This window comes from Lissotriton helveticus, chromosome 5_1 (assembly GCF_964261635.1).
Source record: "Lissotriton helveticus chromosome 5_1, aLisHel1.1, whole genome shotgun sequence".
In the NCBI taxonomy this organism is placed as follows: Eukaryota; Metazoa; Chordata; class Amphibia; order Caudata; family Salamandridae; genus Lissotriton; species Lissotriton helveticus.
Window position 1 is genome coordinate 2,100,890,207 of NC_136065.1, and position 20,554 is coordinate 2,100,910,760.

Sequence of the window (20,554 nt, forward strand, 5' to 3'; positions counted from 1 at the left end):
ATTCATTCCCCAGAAAGAAGCCCCGGGGAGAAGTAGCAGTGCTCTAGCTCTCGCACTAAAAAACATGGAAAAAGTCAGTGGTCAGTTCCAGCTTTACACCACTACTTTGGGTGATTCAGGCAAAGCTCGTATTTTGGGTGATTCAGACAAAGCTCGTACTTCGGGTAATTTAGGCAAAGCTCGTGCTTCGGCTGATTCAGGCAAAGCTCGTACTTTGGTGATTCAGGCAAAGCTCGTACCAACAATAACTTATGGGAGTGAGCTGATGCGGGGCAGAGATGCGCCCACTCGGGATGGAATGATGGCTGTTGCCTATAGAATGATCTTCAGCCTCCTCAAATACACTTCACCAGCGTTGATGCGGCTTGAGTTTGGCCTGCAGAAGCAAACACTTGCCAGAAGGGGCACATACATTAACCACCGGCATAAGATAAATAGTATGCAACCTAACACCCTGAATGCTCCCCTCCGGTTAGAACTAACAGCCAGGGACAATTCCCCTCAAGGGTCTAGCTAAATGAGTCAATAAAACAAATGGGCCTACAGGGCTTGTGGTAAATGACACCAACCCATGGCAGCTTCAAAAACCTGGTAAATAAAACCATCACTACTACACAAAGTTCCACCTGGGAACAAGGGTCCAAGGGAATGTTTACCGACTAACTACAGATTTAATCCCCATACTGAAATAAAACCATCAGACAAATCTCATTAATGGAGGACAAGGCAAGACTGGCAGCCATAGCTCATGGCTGGTTTATACTGCATAGCTAAGCCACAACATATTCAATACCCTTTCTCCCTAGAGGGTTCGCTAAAGCAGCCGAAGAGCAGTACCCGCATTACTGTCTTGGCATTTTACCTATGTTATATCTACCGCCCTGGAAATGCCACCTAGCTAGGACTAGCTGTCAGTTGTGTGGAGCAGAGACTAAAGACCTGCCACATTTATTATGCATCTGTAAAGAGCTACTGAGTGAGCCAAGAGCGATGCCACGCCCCCTTTTAACCAAATAGGAATTCGATCATGCAGACAGGTGATCATGGCATGTTGTGCCGCGGAAGACTTACAGCTAAACTGCTGCCCTGTGAGGTACCTAAATAAGGTGGAAAGGAAATTGGCAGCTAAAAAGTACTTTGAGGGCAAGCAGTTGGGCCAAGGTGGACACTACCAAAGGGAACAACTGGTTAGAACTGCCTCCAATATTGATCACACACCAGTAGGTATTTTACATGTTTGAATAATCTGTGGCACCTGTTTTTTTTATGTTATACTGTGTTGTAATGTGGTTTTACTATATATTTTTACTGTTTTCAATGCTTTTGAAAACACAAAGGTGGGGTGGTTTTGCGTCAATGTGTGGGTAATGGTGCCTCCTGAGCATGCGTGATTACTTATTTACTTTCTATGCGGTGCAAAAGGTGAGGGAAATACACACCCTGAACGCTCCTGCGGGGCCGTCTCTCCAATCCGCTATTACACTATAACACTTGTCCTGCTTTTGATTAACCAAACAATAAATTGAGTTCCTTTTCTGATCCTTTTCAGGTCTAGCTTGACAGCGCAGTTGTCACCAGACGTAGTGTGATCAACCTAAAAAAGAGCTTTCAGAAGTACTACAGAGAGGTACTTCAATCCACCCACATGTTTGAAGCCAGGAGTTCATGGTTTGATTGGGCAGAAGGTGTGTGCTTCCTCAGATGAAAGTGCTTTCCCTCTATTCATCTGGTTATTTTGTTTATTTATCCAACTTCCCTAGACAGCAGCAGTATGGCTGCCTGAGCTTAAATTTTCTGGCAGACACATTGCAGTGTTGTTATAGTTATAAAACTAGATCATTGTCTGTGTTTGCTTTCCTCAGCAGCAGCACAGATCAGAGGAATGATTTCAATACAGTCCCCTTCCATCATTAACTTTAGTCTTCAGAGTGCAGTTGTGTGTTTGAGAGCTGTATGGGATGCCCAGGGAAGCACTAATCTACTTGGATATTTAGATCTAGTTTGACAGTGTAGCTGTCGCTCGACCTTATGAAATCAACAAAAAATAGCTTTCATAGGTCTAATGAGAGAGGGCCTTAGAATCCACCCTATTGTTGGTTCCCTAGAGGGCACGATTTGCTTGACCCGAATTAGTGTGCTTCCACTAAAATGACTGCTTTTGTTGCTCTTTTTGGCTTGTAATAAAGCTTATTCTCAATACAGTAGGACTGAGTGTATTATGGTGGCAAGACAATGATCATGGCTACAGGTCTTGCCTGTTTATTATGAAAGCACTAGGTTTTGCTTTTAAATGTGAATTGTTTTTACTCCATGTCAAAGCCGACAGATATGTATTTTGCAACATGGAGTCTCACAGATTACTGTAGTTGGCTAGGGTTTTGGGTTAGTTACTGTGACGGGGCAGGTCAAATGACCACGGGACAATCAGAGAACTCGAACTGGTGGACAGTTGCCCCCCTGTTACCCACTTCTGTCCCCTCTCTGCAGCAGCCCAACTGGCCGGAAGAAGAAGACAGACACCGGTGGAACACAGAGGAATACGAACAGGATGCCTTTAAGGGGGAGGATACCTATGACGAGAACACGCCCCACACCCACGTCACGTCCCGACCCCGTCAAAGAGATGAGGAACCGAGGAAGCGGCAGACGGCGTTTCCCAGGAGGAGCAAGAGAGACGTGAGACCGGACGAGGAGGACGAGCAAGGACGCGGAGAAACCCGAGGAAGCAGAAACCGTAGAGGAAGAACCGGAGAAGCCAGGAGGCCACCGACTTCACGAGTCGCCCCGCCACGCTCCCACGGGAGGGGCGTGGCTCCAACAGGTACGGGGCAAAGTAGCGGGCTGGGTGGGATGGCGTGCCCGACCTGTTGAGTAACTTGTAGATAGTGTAAAGACCCGTGTGTAGAGATTCTTGGTAATACCCCTCCCCCCCGCACGAGCACTGATTATGCACTAAGACTGAGGGTTACTGGCACTTATCCACGTGGTTTTTCTCCTCACTCCCGGCCATGTACCTGTCCCAGTGAAGCCCTTCCCTAACCCGATCCTATTTCTTTACTTCTTTTCCGGTGGCGGTGCCTGGAGGAAGAGTATCCACCCTACCAAAGACATCCTGGAGCCACTAAGGAAGCCCCTAACAGACCCGGCAGCGTTTGCTCGTGAGCGCATAACCAGCAGGAAACGAAGATCATACATCAAAATAAAGCCCTGTTTAAGATCCCTATTGAAAGTCTCTGACTCAGTCTCTTCAGCGCCGGCCACCCCGGTACAGTTACCCTGTGTGACAAACCATGGATATGAAAGGTTTGCACCGTGAGAATCATTTTGAGGCCCTGTTAGCCAACTGTCATTGTTTACACCTTTCTAATGTTATAACTGTGCACCTCATGGTTGCCTCATGGTAAAGTTTATGCACAATACTGTAGGCCTGAGATGGTTACAGTGACAGGTTCATTGGGAAATGTTATGCCAGATTTCATAGGTATGAACAGAACACACCTCAATAAAGAGGAGAATAACATACGCATTGCATTGACAGACGTTTTTGATTTAATTGTGATACCTTGATGCCTGCTTCTTAACTAGTACATATGTCTGTTTGTCAGTGGTGCAGCTCCGATTCTGCTTTGTTTTTTCTTATCCCTCTGTGAGGGAAGCGCTTCTGGACAGGGGGCGCATTTGGAGAATTACACAGAAGATTGTTCTGAATGTAAAATATTTTGGTGATCAACGGTACGGGTGCTGTACATGTGTTTTTGGTCCACTGTCCATACTCTAATCTTCTTCCATGTTGGTACTCTGAAATGATTAACACGTTTATTTATTTATTTATTTTATTTATTTTGGAATCTTGTATAGCGCACAGTTACCCTTAGGCATCCCGGCGCTTGTTCATGACTCAGGGAAATGGCACAAAAAAGACACAAAGAGAAACAGAAGGAGAAAGATGAAACAGGAGCCTATAATGAAATACATCATACCGGAAATAGGTGAGTTTTAAGCAGTTTTCGGAACCGGAGGATACCTGATTCTGTCCGTAAGTTCAAGGGAAGCTCATTCCAGCGCTTAGCAACGTTCACCGAAAATCTTCTACCCCCCGTTCTGGCTCTTTTCACTTTCGGCACTTGTAGCAAAGCTTTGTGGTCCTCTAGTTCCTCTAGTAAAGCATGACTCTCTCTGCTACTCTACCAGGATTGAGATAATGATGTATTAGTGTGAATCCAAGGACCATCTTTGGGTTATTGAGATAATATTTCATGGTGAGGCTCCCCAGCCATACCACATAATATTCCACTCTCCTACAAATACTAATTGCTGTTTTTATTGTATTTAGTGATGAATGTAATTATCCAAATGTTTCCATAAAAACCAGTTCATTAAGAGGAAGTGAAAAGGTAGACAACTATTCAGAGACACCCACAAATGAGTTTCAGCAACATTTCTTATTCAGAAATTAGAGCCTTATTATATATCTTAAGATGTAAGATTCCAAAGGCACACTTTTTTAAATGGAGCTGTAAATTTATCAAATATTTCTTTTACCTGCTCCCCAAAAATCATGGTAAATAAAAGTATTTATTTTGGAATGAACGCCAACAGAATACACAGTTAAAATTCCTTTAAGAGGCCTTTGTCAGGGCCATGTGCTTAAATCTGTTTTATTGTACCATGTACAATAAGAACATATGCCCCTATTTACTTTTAATCTGTGAAGCTAAGCAAAGAAACAGGGATGAAGCAGACACTGAAAGATGGACTTTATTGCTTCATGTGTTGTGTTAGAGTATTTATTCTATCTGTGGCGCTGTATGTTTAGAAAGGAAATGAAAAATTATGCAGTGACTCACACCGTTCAAAAAAAGTTGTTAAAATATAATATGATATTTTTATTAAGTATGGGCGAATTTTGCGAATTTGCGGTCCGCAAATTCGTGCAAAATTGCAAAACAAATCCGCGAGTACTGGCTAATCAGTAAGTGCTACCTCGTTGGATAAATGTATAGTGCTTTACCTACACTACAGCTGCGTAAAGGGCCAGAAGAGTTGTCTCCAGTGACCTCGTGTATCTGTACCTTTGCCACCGCGCCAATAGGCGCCAAGGTCCCTCGAGTGAGCTGTCCATCACAGTGGGGGAAAGGGCGGGAAGATGTTGCATACCCTAGTGTGTGTGGTGCGGGGCAAAACGGGCGGGGCTTCTATGCGAGTTCACATGCCTCTTGTTTATAAAGGGTCAGAGGCCGATCAGAGCAGCAGATGAGGAAAAAGCAGCCTCCTTGTCACAGGAAGAACACGGGGATTGCGCTCAAGAAACTCGTGGATGCAAAGACCTCCATCAAGGATTACAGCTAATTGTAGATGGAAGATCTGGGGAGAAAGCACACCTGCATAGCCTCGACCGTGCTCTCTAGTTGTTTGGGCTGATATATATTTTTGTGACAGGAGCATCGGGCCAGAATGAATCCTGCCTGCATATTTATCCACTAAGATGCCACCGTGTTGTGCCATACCTCTACTCAACTGGAGTACTTTCTACTGGCTAATCAGTAAGTGCTACCTCGTTGGGTAAATAAATGCATGTGAAAAAAAAAATCTGGCCGCCAGCGGATTTGCGAATTTTTCAGGCAACTTTCCGAGATTCGCGGATCGCGAAATTGCCGAAAATCCGCAAATTCCGCAAGTGGAACGGATTTTCGGCCCATAATTAATTTATATTGCTATTTTTTTTGTCAGACACCAGACACTGAAACCACTCCTACCTTCAGCAATGCCAGCCAGCCTACCATCTCCGTTTAGACCCCGGTCACCACCGAAAACACCACCACGTCCATGAAGAGCATTCACTCATGAGACCCCACAGACTCCCTGCCCGCCGCACATCTTCCACAGAGACGAGACGCCACCGCCACAGCACCCAAGCTACGATGCACCATCAACACCACCTTTAAATCCGGCAAATTCCCTGATGACTGGAAACGCGCAGAAGTCAAGCCCCTCCTCAAGAAGCCCTCCATAGACCCGATGGACCTCAAAAACTACAGACCCATCTCTCTCCTTCCCTTCGCAGCCAAGGTCACAGAGAAGCTCGTCAACATCCAGCTCATGAACTTCATCGAAGCCAACACCCTCCTCGACTCTTCCCATTACGGATTCTGTAGCAACCACAGAACCGAGACCGCCCTCCTCGCCGCCACAGACAATATCCGCACTCTCCTCGACCAGGGCCACATGGCAGCCCTCATCCTACTAGACCTCTGTGCAGCCTTCGACACCGTCTCCCACCACACCCTCACCCACCACACCCTCACCGCCAGACTCCTCGACCCCGGCATACAGGGAACCGCCCTCGACTGGATCCGCTCTTTCCTCACTGGCCGAACACAAAGAATCAGAATCCCGCCTTTCCTCTCCGAACACAAAGAGATCAGCTACGGAGTACCCCAAGGATCTTCGCTCAGCCCCTCGCTCTTCAACATCTAAATGGCCCCCTCACCGCCAACATCGGACATCATGGACTCAGCATAGTATCCTACACCAATGACACCCAGCTCATCCTCATGAAGGAACCCGACACCACCAGACTGCTTCCAGGAAGGAATGAAAGACGTCGCTTCCTGGATGATCAACAGCTGTTTGAAGCTCAAATCGGACAAGACAGAAGTCCTCATTCTCGGATCCACCCCCTCAGCATGGAACAACACCTTGTGCCCCACTGCCCTCGGCAACCCCTACACACCCACAGGCCATGACCACAACCATGGCATCATACTTGACTCCTGTTTCACCATGACCCGACAGATCAACGCCGTCTCCTCCATGTGCTTCAACACCCGCTGCATCCTCCACATCCCCCCCCAATTCCAGAAAGACCGTCACTGACAAACTAATAACCAGCAGACTGGACTACGGAAACGCCCTCTATGCCGGAATCAACAAATCCCTGCTCTGAAAACTCCAGACTATCCAGAACACCGCTGCCAGACTCGTACTCGGCATCCCACGAAATGATCACATCACCCAGCACCTATGAGACCTCCACTGGCTCCCTGTCGAGAAGAGAGTAACTTTCAAGCTACTCACTCACGCCTAATCACAACACCAGACCCCAATAACTCAACAAAAGAGTCTCCTTCTATGTACCCAAGAAAAACTTCCGCTCTGCCGATCTCTCCCTCGCCATAACCCTGCGCATCCCCAAAGCCTGTGGAAAAGCCTGCTCCTACATTGCGGCAAAGACCTGGAACGAGCTTCCGCTCAACCTCAGACGTTCCCCCACTCTGCACACTTTCAGGAAGAGCCTCTAGAACTGGCTCTTTGGCTGAATCGGAGCTACACGCCCTCCCCCAGCGCCTTGAGACACTCATGGGTGAGTAGCGCTTCACAAACCCCAGATTGATGGATTGATTGCGACAAGCATCATTATAGTCTAAATTGATAGGGCATCCCTCACCAATTAAGTGAACATTACTAGCGAGGGGGGTTTGCTCTGCCCACATGTTGGGAGCCAGTAGTGCGAGTTTTGATTGGGCAGAGGTTGTGTTCTTCAACAAAAAAGTGCGTGACCGCCACACAGCTGTGATCATTTTGTTTATTTATCCAGCTGCTTGAGCTTGAACTTTAAGGGGCACACCCACAACATTGTAATGCTATTAGAGTGTCTTAGATAGATAACTTATGTTAATTTTCTCTGCCAGCTGCTCAGATGGGAGCATGGCAGGCATTAACCTACATTAATATTTAGGTCTGGCTTGACAGTGCAACTGTCACTTGACCATTTAACCTACACCAATATTTTTCTACAGTTCCCCAGTTCCACCAAAATACATATTCATTCCCATGCTGTTTAGTTGTATTTCTTCACTTTACCATACAACTTTCTTTTAAAGCTAGACCTATTGCCATTAGCAGTGCTTGTTGATTTCTGCAGCATTGTGAAGCTGGATTTATTTAGAAAATCCAAACTATTTACAGAGAGGAAATTTGTTTTCTTTTCCCGGTTTGATTCTAAATAGACAGCACAACCTAAAAAGCGACCAAGGTTTTTACATTCCTCGGCATAAAAACCGACGGGGATACCAGTTTAGCAACATTTTACTAGATCCGGTTCCACATATTTCAAAGCCCTGCGTAAGTGTATTTCTACTGTGGGTATGGAAATGGAGTATCCCCATGGTTCTTGGAGGTGTAGGGGGCTGAAATTTTACTTTGGGAAAAAATAATATTTTATGCTTGTATAATTTTGCACCCATCTGAAGTGTTGCGTAATCAGATTTAACGTATTAGCCTGTTTCAGAAAATCTACAAATACAGAAATGTGCTACAAGTAAGGGAGTAATTCTGTTGGAGAAATTGCCAACTTTAACCGGTGATTTTTGGCACTATGGTCCTCCTGTGTCAAGAACAATGAGGACCTCTCTCCTAGTTAAAATAAAGCATGTTTGTTTTGTCTCTCTACTTCCTTAATGTGCGTTTTTAGGTCGATCCTAGAGTCAGCGCGCATGCGCTGCTCTGCGAGACTTGTTGTAGTGGAGAAGGTAATAGAAGCCCCGCCCACTCTTTGCACTTATTTGCCATTGGCGTGTGTCATTGTCCTTCCTAAATGCTGGCTTCTGATTCATAAATAGGCTTGTTAGCCCCTTCTTAGTACCTCTTCTTCATTTGCCACCTCCTATGGGGACTGGCCCTTTTACTTTGGTTGTTAAACGGTACCTGTTATTTAGTCTTTAAGTGCTATTTTCTTTTTTGTGTTTCTCTTTCTGCAGGCAGGACGTGCCTTGCTTACATTGAGTCCGTGAGGCCTTCTTTACATCCCCCCCACTCCCTCCAGTTGTCTGTGCCTTCTTTATCTCTTCCTCCCTCCCTCAAAGACGAGCCGCGATGTTCTCAGGAGCATTATTTGCAATTGTGAGTAACTTTGCAGTCTAGAGGTTTTGTGAGCTCATCTCCTGTCTTTCTAAAGGTTCAGGAATCTTGGTTCCCCAGACAACCAGGACCTCGCTTGGGTAATCCTGAGAACGGCTGGCCTGCCATTGTAAAAGAGCAGTTTTAGATTTCATTTGGTAGCTGTAAACAAGGCCAGTCAGTCGGTCTTTACTTAGGCTGCCGTTTCCTGAAGTACTGGGCAGCGCTTCCTGCTATCGGACATTATACAGCGTTTTAAACCATTTCGTGTGCCGGATGGCCCCCGGCCATTCTACGTCACAGTGGGCGTGTGCAGAGGACGGCCACTCCATAAATCACCCGCACCGCAGCAGAATTCGCACCGCGGTCAATGGGTTAAAAGACTTGTGTTCCTTGGTTCCTTTTTAGGTTTTGACTAGCGAGCTGCGCACTGCGCAGCTGCAGGGAAAACCTTATGAAATGAAATGAAATGAAAAAAGAACTTAATTAAGCGCACTGCGGCCAAGCGGCTTCCTGGCGCTGAGGGTTAGACCAGACTCACAGAGGGAGAAGAGTAGAGTGGCTTTGGTCCCCGCCTCTGTTTCCATTGGCTAACTCCATAGATGGAGGCTAGCCATTGGAACAGACATCTGCTCGTCATCCTGAGAGCAGATTCGGGGGCGTTCCTGCAAATTTTAGGCTTTCCGCCCCTTTCGAAATCGTCATGTGGCGGTGGGCGTGTGCAATTTTTTTTTTGGGTCTCGCCATGTTTACTTCATTTTCACCGTGTCTTTTGCAGGGGTGGGCTGTGCACTGAGGCCGCTGCGGTGCCCACCCGGCATTTTCCACGTAGTCTTTGCTAAACTACGGCGCGGGAGCCCACCTCGCTCATTGCCGTGTTCTCTTGTCATTTTACTTAAACGGGTGCTCACCCCGCTTTTATTGTCCCTTTGAACCAGGATACTACCCCGGATTGCCACCGACCAAGCGAGCATCCCCTCGGGCCGCCGCTCTGCCCACGGCGACCCGGAAGCAGCTAACTGGCCGGCCAATAGTAGCGCGGCCCCGAAAGAAGGAAGCGGAAGTCCCGCCCCCGCAGCCCGAGAAGAGGAGCCGGCGCCTGGAGGCACAGGCGGGGCTCCAGTGTTGCAGAAAGTCCCGCAGCCCCCGGCAGAAAGGACACCGCTGGAGCCTCGAGGAGCGGTAAGCTCCTCTGCCACGACCCAGCCGGTGAGTGACGGGCGGGAGGGAGCAAGGAGAGAGGCAGAGCCCATGAGGGCTCCAGGCACCATTTCTAGGAGAGGGGGCGCCGGGGCACATTGCCGGTGCCTGCCCCTCCCCTTGAGCAGGAACCACTTGAGGCTCGAGCCGCAGAAGCTCTGGGGGACCTTTTATTCTGGATTCCCCCAGAGGGGGTGTAGTGATCAACTCACAGGCAGGTTGATTGTTAAGATGGTTTATTAGAACAAGTGCTGCGCAGCAGCTCTCACAGCCAGTAGATTATCAAATACCGTTGGAAGTTCAAACAACATTCTGAATAGGAATACAGGAATGGAAGAGATAGAACACAGAGCCTGGATAATTCTATAAAGACTAGAAGGCAGACCTAACAAAACACTACATTATCCTCTCTCCTACAAAACAAAAGCAGAAGAAGGAAAGAATAGTAAAAGATCCAGTACAGAAAAAGCATGGAAATTAACGGAACCTGGCAGGAGTGACTCGAGTACGAGAACTCCTACGAGGTAGGACAGTAGCTGAAGAAGTAGAGGGCAATGTAGAAACATCATGAGAAGGTAGAACAGTAGAGCTCTTACGAGGCAAAACAGAAGAAGAAGAAGTAGAAGGCAGAGGAGGAACGTCATGAGGCAACATATGAGTATCATGAGAAGACAGAAGATGAGCGACAGATTTGCCCAGTTTAACAACCCTGGCAACATTCCACCAGTTTTTCATGTTGACTCTCACAGAATTGCCACAGACTTTGTCAATGACAAATGGTTCAGAGAACTTAGGGTTACCCTTGGTAGAGTGAGTGGGTAACTTGATCCGAATTCTATCACCCACAACAAATGACTGAGAGACGACTTTCTTCCTAGAGTCAAAAACATCCTTCTGTTTGGACTGGGCATGCAAAACATTGGATCTGGCAACTTCATCAACATTGTCAATTGAATTCAATTTCACCCAACGTGACATCCACCCAGGGCAAACCTTTGAACATGGTTTTCTCCCACGCAGCAGTTCAAATGGGGAAACCTTGGTGGAGGAGTGGGGAGTGGTACGATAGAACCACAACATGGACCTGACTGCGTTCGGGACATGGCAGTGTTGAGCAATGGCCCACTGAATGCAATTGTTGAGCACCCTGTTCATGCGCTCAACGAGACCATTCGTCTGAGGGTGATAAAGCGCACTCCTCAAATGATCAATGCCACTCAGATTAACAAATGATCCAAATTCCTGACAAATAAATTGTGGGCCATTATCACTTACAATGGAGGAAGGAAAACCTTCACGCAAAAACAAGTCTTTCAAAAAATCAATAATATTCTTGGATGTGGCTTCACTTACAAAGCGGACCTCTGGCCATTTAGAGTAGTAGTCGACTGCAACTATCGCGAATCTGGAGGCAGGAGGAAGTAAATAGAACGGACCAACCAGATCGATACCAATCTTTTCCCACGGCCTATCAGGAAACGGGATGGGTTGAAGGGGGGGAGAACGTGTTTTCAAACATTTTTCAGCACTAGAACAAACCACACACTCAGCAACAACAGTGTCTATGTCCTGATCCATCTTGGGCCACCAGTAATGTTCTCTAACCCTTCTTTTGGTTAGTGTTTTGCCAAGATGACCCTCATGCGCACCTTTGACAATCCTAATTCTAAGGTCACTGGGAGGAACTAGTCTATCACCACGCATGAGGATACCACCCTCAATAGAGAGTTCATCAGAAACTTTGACAAAGGTCTGAAGGGACACATGAACATTCTTCTCCCTGGGCCACCCTCCTCTGACAAATTTGATCACTTCACAAAGCAGAGTGTCACTGGACAAATGTTCCCTCCACTCACTTTCACTAATAGAGCGCATATCATCAACCCCAACAAAAGCTACAAAACAATCCTCCTCATCATAATCTTCCTCACAATCCTTGTCAGGGTCAACGTCAATAGGATTCCTAGAGAGATAATCGTCCCTTATGTTCTTATTGCCAGGTATGTAGCTGACCTCAAAATCGTATTGGAGTAGTTTAGTTGAAAGTCTGGCAATCCTAGGAGAATGGTCTTTAATCCGAACACCAGTAAGGATAGAAACTAAGGGACTATGATCGGTCCTCAGACGAAAGCGTTTACCCCAAATATACGGATTAAATTTCCTAATCGCCCAACAACACGCTAAGAGTTCCTTTTCAATAACTGCAAAGTTGGATTCTGCTCCACGAAGAACTCTCGAAGCATATCCAAGAGTGTGCTCAACCCCATTAACCTCCTGAGGAAGGACAGCCCCTAAACCAAATCCACTGGCGTCCACGGTGATAGTGCACAACAAATTGGGATTAAAAGGCTTCAAAACTTTAGACCCGATAAGTTCTTGTTTGATCCAAGAAAAAACTTTTTCACAATTTGCATCCCATAAGAAAGGAACCTCTTTCTTAAGCATGTTGGACAATGGTTGAACTTTTGTGGCATAATCAGGTAAGAATCTAGCGTAAAACTCACCAAGTCCAATGAACGACTTCAAACCACTCTTGTCTCTGGGTGCAGGACTGTCGACGATGGCCTTAACAAGGCCAGGTCTGGGTTCTACACCCTTCTCAGATAATACATGTCCAAGGTATTCTACCTTGGGCGCTCTAAAAATGCACTTTTCTTTCTTTAAAACAACACCCGCACTACTCAGAGCTTTTAAAACTTCCTTCAGAGTTTTATCATGGTCATCACAACTTTTTTTTTTTTTGTAAATTTTTTATTTTTTTATTTAGAGTTACATACGAAAACAAACAAGGCCAGGGCCCCCAAGGTGCCAACAGGTCCCCGCACACGGGGCGCAATAAGAAGCAACAGTGCAGACAAGTCATACTGATAAGTGTATCTCAAGTCCGGATCCACAAAGTCTAGATCAGTGGATATACTCCGAGAGTCTTCAAAGATCCATTAAGTGAGCCTGTGAGCATAGCGTGAAAATTCGCAAGTCAAGGGACCACTCATCATGAGGCCAACCAGCCCAGCATCGCTCTCCCCAGAGGGCCCCCGAACCCGAAACATAAGGAAACAATCCCCCCCCCTTCCACCCCCCCCCCTCCCTCCCCCATGGTGGTGACCCAACACACACTCCCGCTGGTCCGCCGACATTCACACTAGACTTGAAAGAGATGAAGGGACCTAATAGAGGCCGGGCAAACGGCCGAGGGCAAACCTTTAGAAAGGAACTCCACCAGGGGACCCCAGTTATAACGAAAGTTCTTGAAGTTACCCAGATAGATGTCTGCCATTCTCTCCAGACTCAGATATCTCCATAGTAGAGCATGCCATAGGGAGATTGCTGGCGCCCCTCTCTGCTTCCAAGCGGCAGCCAGAGTAATTTTGGCAGCTCCCAAGCAGAGCCATAAGATCCTCTTGTCCGCCCGGGTTTGATAGTTCAAGTCGGGATCCCGCAGGCCTAACAAGACAGAGGCGATGGAATCCTCAATGGGATAGCCCAGAATGTCCTTGATATGCGAGAGGATTTCCTCCCAGTAGGGCCGAATCACCGGGCAATCCCACCAGATGTGGCGAAAGTCCCCCAAGAGCCCACAACCCCTCCAACACCTGTCGGACGTAGCAGGGTATATGCGATGGAGTCTAGCTGGGCAAAGATACCAAAGCGTAAGGGTCTTAAGGTGTGCCTCCCGCAACTGCAGAGAGTGGTTGAACGCAGTAACATCCTTCCATAGTGCCGTCCATTCAGTATCGGAGATTCCTCTCCCCACCATGTCCTCCCAGTGTCCCATATACCGCGGCCTCGGAGCCACCGCAGATTGGAGCAGGAGGCGGTATAAAAAGGAGATAGTCCCCCTCATGGTGGACGTCCGTAACAGAAAGGCCTCAAATGGCGAGTGGGGTCTCGTAGCCGCGTCACGCACCCCAGGCGATGTGGCCCAGTGGAGCATCTGCAGGTGGCGAAACCGCTCATCTGGGGAGACCCCATAGTCCCTCATGCAGTTGGGAAAGGAGAGGAGGTCTTGCCCATGAAACAGATGTGTCAGCGCCCTGCAACCCCCCTCCCTCCAGGCGTCAAAGGTTCCCTCCTGGAGCGCCGGAGCAAAGGCAGGGTTAAAATGGATGGGCGTGAATGGAGAGGGGAAGGTCGTCCAGCGCTCGTCCGAAGCGAGCGTGTCCCACACCTTCAGTGTCGTACCAGTCGGCGTACTGATATACGCGTTGAGAGGCCTGTCTCTCTTGGGCTTCCATGCTAGGTCCCATACCGACCTGCCAGCTACACTCCGGTCCATGTGGAGCCAATGCTTTTCAGACGTTTGCTGCGACCACTCCACCAACACCCTCAATTGAGCCGCTTTATAATAGAGTTGCATGTCCGGGAGGCCAACCCCTCCCTCCGTCCTCGGCCGCCTCAAGACCGCAAAAGAGAGACGAGCCCGTCCCCCTTGCCATATAAACCGATTGATGTGCGTTTTAAGGCGCCTAAAGAAGTCGGCGTCCAGCGGAATGGGCAGCGCCTGAAACAAGTATAGAAATTTAGGGAGGAGGACCATCTTCACCGCATGGATTCTACCCAACCAAGACAGAAATTTGGGCTTCCACCTATCCAATTCCGCCCGCGTTTTAGCCAAGAGCGGGGGGAAGTTGGCCGAAAACAATTTGCCCACCGTCGGAGTCAGATGGACCCCCAAGTATACTATCGAATTGACGGCCCAAGCTAGGGGCGTCAGCGGACGAACCCTCACCACTTCCGCCTGCGACAGAGTGAGGTTCAGTACATAGGACTTACCATAATTGACCTTAAAGCCGGCCACCGCTTCAAATTGCAACAGAGCCTCCCTAATGCAGGGTAACGATCGCTCCGGGTCGGCAACCGAGAACAGAATGTCATCCGCTAAGAGCGTGATTTTGTGTTGTTCTCCTGTGAATGGGATGCCCCGAATCCCCTCACACGTCCGTACTGCCAGCGCCAAAGGTTCTATGCTAAGCGCAAACAGCAGGGGCGAAAGAGGGCAACCCTGCCTGGTACCCCTGGAGTGAGGGAAGTACGCCGACTTGTGTCCGTTCACCGTCACTCGCGATCTGGGATTGCTGTAGTTGGCCTTCACCATAGTGATAAACCTATCCAAAAAGCCAAACGCCGACATAGTGGCAAATAGGAAGCCCCAATCCACTCGATCGAAGGCCTTTTCGGCATCCAGCCCCACAAGGACCGCCGGGATTCGGAACCTGTCGGCTTTTTCAATTAGATGCACCACCCTCCTTGTGTTATCATGGGTTTGGCGTCCTTTAATAAAGCCGGACTGGTCCGGGTGAATGATTGCCGGCATCAGGTCTTGTAACCTATGGGCCAGTATCGCCGAGTACAACTTAGAGTCTAAGTTGAGGAGCGCTATGGGGCGATAGGAAGCACACTGGGTAGGGTCCTTCCCTGGTTTGGGCAAGACCGTGACCACCGCCTCCGCCAGCGTACCGGCTGCCGAGCCAGAGGTGGCCATGTCGTTAAACAGGGCCACCAGAAGATCGCAGAGGTCGGAAGCAAACGACTTGTAGAAAATGGCCGTGTAGCCATCCGGCCCAGGCGCCTTGTGCAGTTTCAGGTTATTGATGACCTCAATGACCTCTTCCCTGGTGATCGGGGCCTCCAACAGCTCATTCCACTCCTTCGACACCTGGGGGAGCGGCAGCTGCTGCAGATACTCCCTCTGTGCGTCCGTGTCGAGATCGTCCCCTGCGTATAGGTCCGCATAAAAGCGGCCAAAGATGTTCGCCTTTACTTCGTCCCTGTGCTGTAGCACGCCCGCGTCGTCCTTCAGTCCTCCAATATATTCCCGCTCCCTCCTCTCCCGCAACTGACGTGCCAGGTGTCTCCCCACTTTATTCCCGGAGGAGTAGGAGTATCTCCCCAAGCGCAGCATCGTGATTTCGGCTCTATTATTATAGTGGGCTCTCAATTTCCCCCGAACCGCTGTCAGCGGTCGCAAGGTAGCCCTGGACGGATTATGCTTGTGCTCTCGCTCTAGCCTAGACAGTTCTGCCTCCAATTCCTCCCGATCCTCCCTCCGCAACTTATTAAGCTTGGCATTAAGCGCTAGACAGGTGCCTCTTATAGACGCCTTAAGGGCGTCCCAGGTATTGGCTACTGACGTATCCGACGTGGGGTTGAGGGCAATAAATTCCCGAATGGCCTCTCGGAGAGCCCGGCTCGAGGCCTCATCTCTGACCACCGAGGCAGGGAAGTACCACTTCCGCTGCCCGTCACCAGACGGCGCCCAACGGAGGGTGAGCACCAGCAAACCATGATCGGAGACCGAGAGCGGGAAAATGGCAGCATCTTGGACATCCCCCTTAAGCGCCTGACTAATGAAGACATAATCTAATCGGGAATAGGACTGATGCACATGCGAGAAGAACGTGTAATCCCAGGAAGTGGGGTGATAGAATCGCCAACCATCAGTCAGTCCCAGGTCCCCCATCATCTCTTGTGTCGTAGCCGAGAACACCCCCGCCTCAGCCCTGTGGGTCCTAGAGCTATCCATATCCTTGTCCCAGACCAAATTAAAATCACCCAATAGAAACAAGCTCCCCTCAGCGAAATCCCCCACCTTCTGCAAGACTGCCTGTAGGAAATTATTCTGACCTGCATTAGGAAGATACAGCACAACAAAGGTACACATGCGACCCTGAACCATCCCCTTCACCATCAGCCATCGGCCATCCTTGTCAGCCTGCACCTCTACTGGCTGGAAGTGGAGCGCCGCGCGGAAGAGGAGAGCCACCCCTCGGTGTTTCGTGGAAGCAGAGGCCCTGTAAATGATTGGGTAAGCCCTATGCCTAAAGCGCAGTTCATCTTTCCGTGCCAGGTGAGTCTCCTGGAGACCCACCACGTCCAGCTGATGGTCCACCACATACTTCCACACTTTTTGTCGCTTCTGCGGCGAGTTAAGACCTTTTACGTTCCAAGTCCCTATGCTAACTGGCATCGCAAATCCCCTCACCCCACCCGCGTCCTACCAAACCACCCCATGACCAAGCACCCCACACGCCACACTCATCACCACCATGGACCCCCCCCGACCCCTCCCCCCCCCGACCAACACCCCCCAATTCCCCCCTTAGCGGAGGCAGCAACAAATAACTCCCCATGTCCCCCCCCCAAACCCCAAACCCCACTGCAACCAAAAACAGTAATACATTACAGTCTCAACGAAGGCTCCCAGAACAGTGCAGCGCACCGGACAGTCTCTGGGAGGGGGGTGGAAGACCTCGGGTGGGCCCTCCAAGGCCGCGGTCCTGGGGGTCTTCTCACAAAGTACCTGCTGCCCCATGGACCGATGAACGTGTGCCCCTCCGGAGCCTCCAGACCCCTAGGCCGCCGCTATGCCGCCCCGGAGCCCTGCTGTGAAGAAGTCAACGTTGCAGAGACGACGGATGCCACTGCGTCTCCCATCGCCTGCAGGCTGGTAGCCCGATCGGGCCGCCCGCGGTTCGCCGCCGATCCCACGCGATGCCAAGAAGAAGACCGGTGTCGCCGTCTAGGTGAAGGACTGGCCGCCCCGAGGTTGGGGACTCTTCCTCAATGCCTAGCAATTCCTTGGCCAGCTGCAGCGAACGTATTTGTTCCAGCTTGTTGTTCCAGCGAAACACTATGCGGAAGGGATGTCCCCACGAGTAAGGAATGCCCCGCTGTCGCAGGAACGCCGTGACAGGCCTGAAGTCACGCCGTTTCCTAAGGGTCGTTGCCGCCAGATCCTGGAAGAGCTGCGGTCTGTGCTCTCGGAACATAAAGTCACTGGTGTCCCGCGCCTTTCTGAGGATCCTCTCCTTGAGCTGAAAGTCATGGATACACACTAGGATGTCCGGGGGCGGTCCACCTCCCCTCCTCGGCAGACCCACTCGGTGCACCCGGTCCATTCGAATTTCACTCACATCTTCGTCCCCCAGCAGCTGAATGAAGAGGTCCTGCACATACCCACGGAGGTCACCCGCCTCACCGCCTTGCGGCACCGCTCTTACTCGAATGTTGTTCCTCCGCGAGCGATTCTCCAAATCCTCCGCCTGGGATTGCAGGTCTAAGTTCTGCTCGGTGAGCCTCAGGATGTCCTGCTGCAGCTGGTGAACGTCACCCGCCATGTTGAGGTCGTGGTCCTCCAACGTGGCCACCCTCTCCCCCACCGCATCCACATCCCTCCTTACTTCTCGAAGATCTGATGTGAGCTGCGCCCGGAGGTCCGAGATATCCTCCTTAATGGATTTGAAGAGGTCCGCCATGAAGGCCTTAGTGGCTGGAGCTTCATCATCCGAGGGCCTAGGAGAGGCGCTCGGGCCAGGCGACGCCGGCTGTTGGGAGGCCTTCGACTGGCTATCCTTCACCGTCTTCCCCTTGCGCACCACCGAAGTCATCGCGGCCCCACCAGCTTTCCTGGGCTGCACCCTGAAGGCCGTCCCCTCGCTACCAGGCCAAGGCTCCACGGGGGCTCGACTCGGCTAGGCCCTAGTAGCTATTCACCAGCACAGTCCGTGCGTCGGCGGGAGCAGTGAGGGCCGCAGTCACCCCACACCAGCACCCCAGCAGAACCCGCCAAAGCAGAGGCCTCCCGACAGGCGCCGAGGGGGCTCCCCCGCCGTCCAAGCTCCTCCGCTTGACCGCTGGGCCCCCAGGCAGGACGCGCCAAGGGGCAGAAAGGTCCGCTCTGATCGGTGTTCACCACCGGGACGCACCTCCCTCCAGCCGCCGATCCAAGTCGCTCAACCGGGGTCGCACCTTGTGCCTCCTGTCGTGCTGCTAATGGTCAGGTGCCCCCTGCCGTCCCGTGCCGGTGAAGGAGCCCGGAGAGCCGCGCCGGCGATCCCTCAGCTAGGCCTCAGACCCCGGCCTTGCGTAGCAGGTGGGCCGCTCTGCCGCTCCGTGCGCTCCGGACACGAGGCTCCGCCCCCTCTGGGGACCGGGAGCCCGGCACCGACCAGCTCTCCCTCTCTCCCTCTCTCGGTCCGAAGCGCCACACTGTAGTGACCGGGGGGGGGAGCACTGGTATCGCCGCTCCTCGTACCCGTCTCCGGCTCCCCGCAGCTCTCCGCTCCCTCAGCTCCCGTCCGGGCCGGCACTGCCACCGATACGGGTATCTCGCAGGCGGATCCCCTCACCGCCGGGCGGTCGGCCCTGCCGGACACTGCCTCGGGGGTTTACCCCGACCACCAGTTGCCCCACAAGAGCTCCGGGGGTCTCGCCAAGCAATGCTATGTAGGGCCTGGGGACGGAGGGGACACGAAGCACGTCCTACTCCGCCGCCATCTTGGCCACACCCCGTCATCACAACTTTTACCATGAATAAGCACATCGTCTTGGAAAACGACCACACCACTGATGTTTTTTAAAATATTGGTCATGATCCTTTGAAAGACAGCTGCCGCAGAGGCCAACCCAAAGGGCATACGGCAATATTGAAAAGAACCTATAGGGGATACGAAAGCAGTAAAGTGTCTGGAAGCAGGATCCAGGACCACCTGGTGATATGCGGATGCTAGATCCAGCTTGCTGAACCACCTGGAACCATCAATAAGTGACAACATGTCGGGGATTTTAGGCAGTGGAAAGGAATCGACCCAGATATTCCTGTTTAGGCTGCGTAAGTCGACACAGACACGAAGCTCCCCAGTCTTTTTCTTAGTAACCACCAAAGGAGAAAGCCATAGGGATGATTCAATGGGTTCAATTATTCCCCTGCTACAAAGGTCATAAAGTTCCGACTCGAGTTGCTCTCGCACACTGAATGGGACGTTTCTCAGTTTGTGTTTAATTGGGATCACATTGTCCTTGACACGGATGGTGTGCATGAATCCTTTCACTTCCCCCAACTTATTGCTAAAAACTTCAGGAAAATCTTTGGCTAAAGTGCAGACAAAATCAACGTTTTGAGTGGAAAGGACATCGTTTGTGGGAGAACTGTCATCAGATTGAACAACGGCAATGGAAATGGGATCTTTGGTTCCAGGGCGGAGAACCATCTTAAATAAACCTTGGTGGAACCAACCAAGGATGTTCAAACCTTTGACTGAGACATACACTTTGCCAAAAATGTTCCTCCCTCTGAATTCAATGGAATCTTCAAAATATCCCAATAGTTCAATCTTCCTGCCCTCGTAATTTAAAGGTAGTCTATCTGGAGGAGAGAGTTTGCGATCACCCCAAACCTCCTCGAAGAGCTCCTGGGCTAGCATAGTTATCCGGGCCCCGGAATCAACCAACAGGCAAACTATCTTATCTCCTATACCAAAATCGGAGTAAGGATCCACACATTCTGACTCAGGATCTTCAATGTTAACCACAGCTACCATGTCTCTCAGATCATCTTGAATACTAGTATCGTCCTGAGGGAAATCAGATACATAAGCAACCGAAGTGGGGGTATAATTACTGTTCCACTGTTTACCAGATTGAGGGAAGGAAGAGTTTCTTTTTACATTTTGGCACA

At 50.2% G+C, this 20,554-nt stretch overlaps 1 protein-coding gene across 3 annotated transcripts in view; it reads left to right on the forward strand.

Annotated features, from left to right (window-relative positions):
• The window catches only part of LOC144756353 (uncharacterized), a 430,517-nt gene that overhangs the window by 139,499 nt on the left and 270,464 nt on the right, over window positions 1–20,554 (forward strand). The window contains exon 2 of one of the 3 annotated variants that reach the window (XM_078646113.1): window positions 3,859–3,989. The exons of the other annotated variants lie outside the window; for them this stretch is intronic. The gene's annotated coding sequence lies outside the window, so the exon portion shown is untranslated. The remainder of the gene's footprint in view (window positions 1–3,858; window positions 3,990–20,554) is intronic. 3 annotated transcript variants of the gene reach the window in all.